An 8792-nucleotide genomic window follows, 5' to 3' on the forward strand; every position below is an offset into this window, starting at 1 on the left:
CGAGGTTTCCCAACTGCCATGCGAAGTTTGATACGGTCTGATCAGCTTGGCGTTATCGTAATCAAGAAGATTATTTCAGTTAGTAAAACGTGTACAGCCGTACACACTTGCGTTATACAAAACATAAAGTTTATTATGAGTTATTTCTAATATGCTGACTGTAAGCTTCTTCTTCTTCAGCGTTCGACGGCTGACTGTTAGCAAATGATAACAGACATGTCGAGAAAATGGATATCAGCATGAGCCGGCAGGCGTGAGACTGAGAGAGAGAGAGAGAGAGAGAGAGAGAGAGAGAGAGAGAGAGAGAGAGAGAGAGAGAGAGAGAGAAGAGAGAGAGAGAGAGAGAGCGAGAGAGAGAGAGAGAGAGAGCGAGAGAGAGAGAGAGAGATCAGACAAGAATAGTCTTTGTTTACAAGGGTCATTGTGGCATTATAGACTGAGCTTGCAGTTGTTCTTTGTTTTCATCCAGCCTTCGCCTTGGCGTTTGCATTTCAACGACTGAACAGATACAATGACACTGTTCACACCCATACGTGCATAATTTTTCAGAGTGTAACCAATAACATAAACGACATTTTAAAACCACGTACATCTTCTATGGTGAAAATATTCTAAACTTTCTCTTCTGGCATGTTACCAAAAAAAAGGAAGAGCAAGGTAGCGTGTCGCCTCGGTACTGAAAGATCACATCAAAAAATAAATTGCGTGAGACAAAGCGAGTGACCCAGTTTTGCTACTGTTGTGACGACATAGCAATCTATGCGGTAAATAGGTTTGAAGCCAGCAACAGAATGGGGGCTCAAATCGATGCCAGTATTTCTGTACCGAGAGAAAGAAAGCCATAAACCAAACCCTAACCGCGCTTGTGCTTTTGCTACCGTGGGAAAGGTATGTTTCGGCTCAAGATGCTGTGCATTCTGATTTTTCTTCATCTTTTTCTTGGCAAACGATTGCTTCCCTCACTGTGACCGACCTCCAGCTGGATGACGCGACTGTTCCATTCTCCTCTGCTGTCAAGAGCCTTGGCGTCTTTCTCGACTCCACTCTCTCCATGCAGACACACATCTCCTTCATCATCAAGACCTGCTTTTTCCACCTACGACGCATCGCCTCCATCCGTCGCTACCTCACCCACGACGCCTGTGTCAAGCTGGTTGTCTCCCTCATCTTCAGTCGTCTGGACTACTGCAACTCCCTTCTGGCTGGCCTCCCCGCCTCATCCATTCATGGCCAACAACGAGTCCAGAACGCTGCTGCCAGGCTGACATTGAGGAAGACGAAGCGAGACCACATCACCCCCCTACTTCGCTCCTTGCACTGGCTCCCTGTCAACACCCGAATCTCCTACAAACTGTCCACTCTGGTCTACAAGTGTCTCAACGACTCTGCTCCCGAGTACCTTCAATCCTCCCTGGACCTGTACACCCAGCCCTCCGACCGTCCCCTTCGTTCTGCTGCTGACCCACTCCGCCTTCACATCCCTCGCTCGAAACTCGCATCTGCTGGTCAGCGTGCATTTCCCTCCGCGGGCCCCTCCGTCTGGAACTCCCTGCCGCTTGAGCTTCGCCAGAGCCCCTCTCTTGACGCGTTCAAGAGTAGGTTGAAGACTCAGTTCTTCCCGTAGCTGGCTGCGACTTTCATGTTCGACGTGATGTGTTGTGCCCCAAAAGACATTCTTATGCTGTGCTCTGTGAGAGGTGTTTTCTTTGTGTTTAATATTATTTTGTTTGGACCTAGCTATTGATGTGTACATTGTTGTTAAACAGTTGTTTGTTGTATGTTTATCATGGTTTGCTAGTGTGTGATAGGGTTCGTGTCCGTCTGTAGATGTTAGTTTCTTTGTTAGTCCTGTGTTGACAACTCTTCGACAAGCGCTTAGAACTGTACCCACGGAATACGCGCTATATAAGCTTCATATTGATTGATTGATTGATTGACTTCTTCAACTCGCCAGAAAACCTACTCCGCTATATAGCCGTACCGCTTCATCAACGCCATAATTATTCATTGCGCTTAATCACTTCTGTGTAAGGGTTTTAACACCCACCCCCTGTAAACGGGAAGTATATACATTTCACTTTGTATGTCTGTCTCTTTGTCTGACAGGATCCGTGGTATTTTCTTGGAAGAAAGAGCATTCAGTTTACCCTACACGTACGTGCCCGAGATATATTCGCATACCTTGTTATAAATATAATAATACTTCCTGTTAAATCTTACTGAACAAACTTGAGTAAACGTGTTATCACACTAAAGGAAAAATTCTCTCTTGAACTCAAAGTCAGTATAATACTTCTTCCATCTTAACACTTTCTACCCCACCTATGTTGACCAAGGTTTTTTTTTAGCCGAGACCAGCTGTGCTGCAGCAGGTCACTCAGAATTGTAGTAACTGTGTAGTAACTGTGTATCAACACGCTGGAATGCAGGCGTTAGATGGACGTTACAGGAAGCGACTGATGCTAACAGTCTGAGCGGATATATCAATACCTGGTCAGATAGAGCCATATGAGTGGGCACGGATATATCCGTACCTGGGAGACAATGAGTTAAGACCCTGTTTTCTCAGACTTTTTGTTCATAGCCTCTTTAAATTGACCCCAAATTTAAAGACTTCCTCCTTGTTAGGACCTGATTGTCTCCGATTTTTGGAGGTCTTAATGGGGGGTTCCACGGTATTACTATTAGTAACAGGCACGCAAAATGTCAGTTAGGGGCTCCGCTCATCTATGTTTGTTTGTTCGTTCATGGTCTGAAACTCCCACGGCTTTTACGTGTATGACCGTTTTTACCCCGCCATTTAGGCAGCCATACGCCGCTTTCGGAGGAAGCATGCTGGGTATTTTCGTGTTTCTATAACCCACCGAACTTTGACATGGATTACAGGGTCTTGAGGAGAGTCTGCACACAAAGTTGACTCTGAGAAATAAATCTCTCGCCGAACGTGGGGACGAACTCACGCTGACAGCGGCCAACTGGATACAAATCCAGCGCGCTACCGACTGAGCTACATCCCCGCCCAAGCTCATCTATGTAACTTCAGCAGGACCGACGACGCACTGCGGGTTATCCCAGCCCGCTACACGTTGCATGAAAGGAAAACAGGCCAAGTACTCGTCATAATCCCTATCGCGGCATAAAGAATAGGCCGTGCGTCGTCTGTGCCGCTGAAACTGCTCAGGTATATTCTGCCCTTTATCGGGCTGGAGTAACGCACACGATGTACGCGAGGTTTTACTCTGCACCAGCCTGCAGTGTCTGATGAAACTATTGCCGTCTGCTGAGATGATGAAACAGCCCTTTGGCCTTGCTAAGCCGGTTGATCGCCTCCTCAGCGTATTACCAATACCTGTCCCAATATGGGCCAACTGGTCCCCTAATACTAAAAGAGTTAATCTCCCAGGGCCGCCACGGTGCGAAAATAATGATGAAAATCGCTTACGTAATTTGGCAAGAAAGTTAAAGAAAACATAAATGTTTTGTAACTCAATACTGATTTTAGCAAAATTCGTAAGTTTGGTGTCCCTGAGGAGATGGTGGGATTTCTCAAGTTTCCACTGACACTACAATTGTATTTGGTCCTGTAAAGTATTGCTTGTGTGTTATGTGTTTTATCGTATAGCCTGGTATGCTTCTACAGTTCAGCATGCTGTGTGTGTGTGTGTGTGTGTGTGTGTGTGTGTGTGTGTGTGTGTGTGTGTGTGTGTGTGTGTGTGTGTGTGTGTGTGTGTGCGGTGTGTGAGAGAGAGAGAGAGTGTGTGTGTGTGTGTGTGTGTGTGTGTGTGTGTGTGTGTGTGTGTGTGTGTGTGTGTGTGTGAGAGAGAGAGAGTGTGTGTGTGTGTTTGTGTGTGTGTGTCTCTGTGTGTGTGTGTGTGTGTGTGTGTGAGAGAGAGAGAGAGAGTGTGTGAGTGTGTGTGTGTGTGTGTGTGTGTGTGTGTGTGTGTGTTGGTGTGTGTGTGTGTGTCCTTCATGACTCATTCACAAGCTATCAAATAAGCGCCAGCAAAACAAAAGCCACTCTATCACGAAGTCTGTCAATGAACTGTGCAATTTGTATTTGTGTGAACTCATGCGGGTGTTGTAAACTAAAGCTTACCTGTCCAAGGACAGGTAAGTGCCGTAAATGCTTACCTGTATGCCGAACACCTGTGTGTGCTTACATTACATGCACGTCGATCACTGCCACACCTGGTACATAGGTAGCTTACATGATGGAATTGGTTCTGTGTACCTGGTGTAGGTATAGATATATATTTGAAGAAGGCTGCTATTAATTTTGTTTTTAATGATGAATGGAATCTGAGCAGTTCAGTTGTGGAAGGATCTTTAGAAATGTTCAAACTCTGAAATAATCTGAGAGAATAAAAGCGGTGAAGACTCAAAGATGCTTTTTGTGCCAATATCATTGAATTCCGTTTCGATGCAGCATTTGAAAGGGGTATTCAGGTGGGTGCGGATGTAAGGGGGGGGGGGGGGCTTCCGGAACACAGGACCCACCCCCTTAGACCCAGCCTTATGTGTGTGTGTGTGTGTGTGTGTGTGTGTCATACTGAAACCAAGAACTAGGATACAAGCACAACCAAAATTCATATACATGGTTTTAGTTACAAGCGCCTGTTAATCGTAGCCTGCAGGCGTTTACAGCGAAACAAACCACAAGTCACGTGACATGGGTTTCGAACAACCCGACAAAACATGCGCGCTTGGCTCTGTTCACCACGTTCACTTGCATGGAAGATCCTGAGCGAGACGGACGCATATAATTATTCTCAGTCTCCGTCCGTCAATCTTCTATTTGGTGAAAAGAAAAAAATTGTAGATTTAGCTACAGTATTCATTAGCTCTTTGATCGTTGGTCACAGATAAAGGAAAAGATAGTCGGACGAGTTGAGCCTCGGAACACAAGAGTTTGAAGGTGTAGTGTTCAACTTCGGTTGATTTTGTGTGTGTGTTGTGACACTTTCTTTCTGAGTCTCTAAGACAGCACTCAAGGTATGTCAGCTGTGTTGGCTTATTATGTTGTTTTTATGTGTGTGTGTGTGTGTGTGTGTGTGTGTGTGTGTGTGTGTGTGTGTGTGTGTGTGTGTGTGTGTGTGGGTTTCTGAGTCTCTGAGATAGCACTCAAGGTAGGTCAGCTGTGTCAGCTTATAGGCCTACTGTTGTTTTTATGTGTGTGTGTGTGTGTGTGTGTGTGTGTGTGTGTGTGTGTGTGTGTGTGTGTGTGTGTGTGTGTGTGTGTGTGTGTGTGTGTGTGTGTGTGTGTGTGTGTGTGTGTGTGTGTGTGTGTTTGTGTGTGTGTTTCTGAGTCTCTAAGATAGCACTCAAGGTAAGTCAGCTGTGTCAGCTTATACTGTTGTTTTTATGTTTGTTTGTGTGTTTGTGTCACGGTGTGTGTGTCACGGTGTGTGTTACACTAGCTAAAGAACGTGCAAGAGCCTGTTTCCTTTCAGATTATGCCCCGCAGCTTATTCTGCTGCTTTTTTTTCGTACAAAAAGGAACGAAGAAAATTTTAACTTAATTTTGTTTTATTTATTTATTTTATTTGTATACTATATCAAGCCAGCAAGATGAGTTTTATGTAACCGGAAGTACATTTATATATTATTATTATTATTGTGATCATTTTTATGCGCCTAATCTAGATATAGCCCTAGGCGCTTTCATATATATATATGGGGGCCTAATACTATTGATGGTTTACATTATATATTTTTGTTGTTGCTGGAAGTGTGTCCAGCACAGTGCGATCATTGTTTTATAATTATTTACACTTTCGATATCTTGCAGACTGCGACTCATAATGTTTGGAGGATAGTGTCTTGCGGTCATTACATTTTGTTTATGATACCTGTCTTGTGAATAATGTATTTCTTCCCAAATAGAAAAATAGACACACATAGCGTGTTAAAAAAAACAAAAAACTATAAAAAGAAGAAAAACGTCATCCAACGCTCCGTCAAAAGGCAACAAGAGACTATTCTGTTGGGCCGATTCTGTTGGATGTTAGAGGGTTCGATAGGGAGGAACAAGCACTTGTATATATATATGTGTCGTGCCCATTTCACGGCATTGCCCAATTCAAGGAATCGGCAACAGTTTTGCCCATTTCGCGACATCGGCAGCTTTTTGGCGAAAATCAATCAATCAATCAATCAATCAATATGAGGCTTATATCGCGCGTATTCCGTGGGTACAGTTCTAAGCTGTGCCTACGGAATACGCGCTATATAAGCTTCATATTGATTGATTGATACAGTTCTAAGCGCAGGGATTTTTATTTTTATTTTTATTTTTATTTTTTTATGCAATTTATATCGCGCACATATTCAAGGCGTCAAGGTTTCAAAAAACTTGCCCATTTCGTGAAATCGGCAGTCACTTTTGGGTTTTATGTCTTTGGTATCATTACCATAGACAGCTACATGCTAGAATGGACAGATATATCGCAATAATCAATACCTTATGGCAAGTTATGACAAACATCATGTATTTTGTGAGTTATGCTGGACACAGACCAACGCAGACCATATTAACCATCATAGGGAGCTAAAGCAATACAAACGCAATGTTTTGGTGTCGCAAAAAGTTACAAACTGGCTGCCGATTTCGCGAAATGGGCACATTTTAGGCGCCTTTACGCATATTCTGCGAAACGCTTCCCGATTCTGTGAATTCTGAAATTCCGTGAATCGGGCACGACATATCTATATATATATATACGACTTGTGTGTGTGTGTGTGTGGGTGTGTGTGTGTGTCTGTGTGTGTCTGTGTGTGTGTGTGTGTGTGTGTCTGTCTGTCTGTCTGTCTGTGTGTTCGCGATGTGCGGCCAAGGTTCTCGAATTTGGTGGCCATATTCAGGTACACCCCGGACATAACCTGGTCGATGAGATATTTCAACACGTGCTCTCAGCGCGCAGTGCTGAACCGATTTTGGTTTTTCTCTGGATCCATTCCAACTCTTCCTCATCTTCTCCAGTGTTTTCAGCGTTTATCTCCCTTCCTTCGTGTGGCGTCAATCCATATTCCCGTTTCTATTTTTAGAAGGTCACTGTCGACAACGCTCAATCCATATTCCCGTTATACTATTTTTAGAAGGTCAGTGTCCCGGCGAAGCCTGGTATTACTCTTCTCCAGTGTTTTGCGCGTTTATCTCCCTTCCTTCGTGCGGTGCGCCGGCTGCCGAGTCCCCGGCGCAGCCGGGTATTCGGCTCGACTTCTTACCGGCGAAGCGGGTATTCATCTAGTATATAATATAACAACAAGCAAAATAATTAGCTAACTAAAAACAGGCTTATGCAAATCTGCTTTGGTATATTCGTGAAAGCAAAAGGCTGCAGGTGATTTTGCCTTATTTGATAAGACCTCACTGTCTGAAACCGTGGTTGTCCCTATCCGTCTGTGGGTCTCTCCCTCCCCCCTCCCTTCTTCCCCCACTCTCTCTCTCTCTCTCTCTCTCTGTCTGTCTCTCTCTCTCTCTCTTCCTTCCTCTATCTCTTCTTCTCTCTCCCATCCCTTCCCCTGACTCTCTGTTTCTGTCTCTCCCACCCCTCCCCCACTCTGTTTCTGTCTGTCTCTCTCAGTCTCGTAATCACTCTCTCTCTCTCTCTCTCTCTCTCTCTCTCTCTCTCTCTCTCTCTCTCTCTCTCTTTCTCTCTCTCACTCTCTCTCTCTCTCTCTCTCTCCCTCCCCCGATCCCCCCCCCCCATCTCTCTCTCTCTCTCTCTCCCGTCTCTCTCCGCACCGTCACGACAGAAATATCACGGTTCAATCTGCATGAAGGTCAGCACGGTTCCAGATATATATATGACTAAGTGCCAAAAGGTGCGCACGAAAAGCGGACAAAGGGGCTAAAAAATAAAAGTTGACAAACACGACTGATATTGTGATTTTTGTTAAGACAACAGATGCTGGAACCCAATTACGAAAAGAAAAGATAAATTTACCCAAATGATTTTACAAATAACGATAATTTTGTTCGTTATATCATTCAAAACGGCACTGAGTCATAGCATTAAGGTTATCTCGCACGTTTTTAAAGCTAGGGCTTTGAAACTTGGCACACAACCAAAGTATAATGACCTCCAGGTATGGTGCACATCACATTAAACAACATTGAATTTCAAGGTCACAGCGAGGTTAAATTTCCTTTGCAAACTGGAAAATTGTCGTTGTCACGTCTTACATGTTTTAATACTAGATCAGTTAGACTTTACACACTTCACATACTTTCAGCATTTTTATAAAACCTCATTAAAAGTGACCTGCTTGTTAATCTTTGTCAAAGTTCAAGGTCACAGCGGGGTCACATCTGGTCCAAATGTGGAATATTTTCAATTTATTCAGCGCGTTTATAGCACGAGCTTTGAAAATACACACAGTTCTAGTGTATAATGTTCACACACGATTAAAGTCTGGTTGAAAAAGTCAAGGTCACAGCAGGGTCGCGTTGAGGTCAAACATATACATTTTTCAATGAGGTTTTCTCATATGTTTTTGAAGCTAGGGCCTTGAAACTTGGCACACTACGCAAGTTAAATTAAACCTCATCAAATTCCAAGGTCACAGTGAGGTTAAAGATCCTTTAAGGATATTTTCTAAAAAAGGTGACCGCCTGGTTAATGTTTGTCAAATTTCAAGGTCACAGCAGTGCCATCTGGCTTAAACTTTGAAAAATTGTCAATTTCTTCAACTAGTTTTATAGTGTTTGAAGTCATTCACACATGATGAAAGTCTGGTTGATAAAATCAAACGTCAAGGTCGCAGCGGGGTCGCATTGAAGTCAGACACAT

The 8792-nt window shown here is 43.8% G+C and overlaps 1 protein-coding gene across 4 annotated transcripts in view; it reads left to right on the forward strand.

The window, feature by feature from the left end:
* The window catches only part of LOC138978836 (glyoxylate reductase/hydroxypyruvate reductase-like), a 49073-nt gene that overhangs the window by 11234 nt on the left and 29047 nt on the right, over positions 1–8792 (forward strand). The window contains exon 1 of one of the 4 annotated variants that reach the window (XM_070351622.1): positions 4623–4992. The exons of 2 other annotated variants lie outside the window; for them this stretch is intronic. The gene's annotated coding sequence lies outside the window, so the exon portion shown is untranslated. Of the gene's footprint in view, positions 1–4622; positions 4993–8792 lie in introns of those variants that run through there. One more of the 4 variants, XM_070351623.1, reaches the window with a different exon arrangement.

This window comes from Littorina saxatilis, linkage group LG10, assembly GCF_037325665.1.
Source record: "Littorina saxatilis isolate snail1 linkage group LG10, US_GU_Lsax_2.0, whole genome shotgun sequence".
NCBI classification, from domain to species: Eukaryota; Metazoa; Mollusca; class Gastropoda; order Littorinimorpha; family Littorinidae; genus Littorina; species Littorina saxatilis.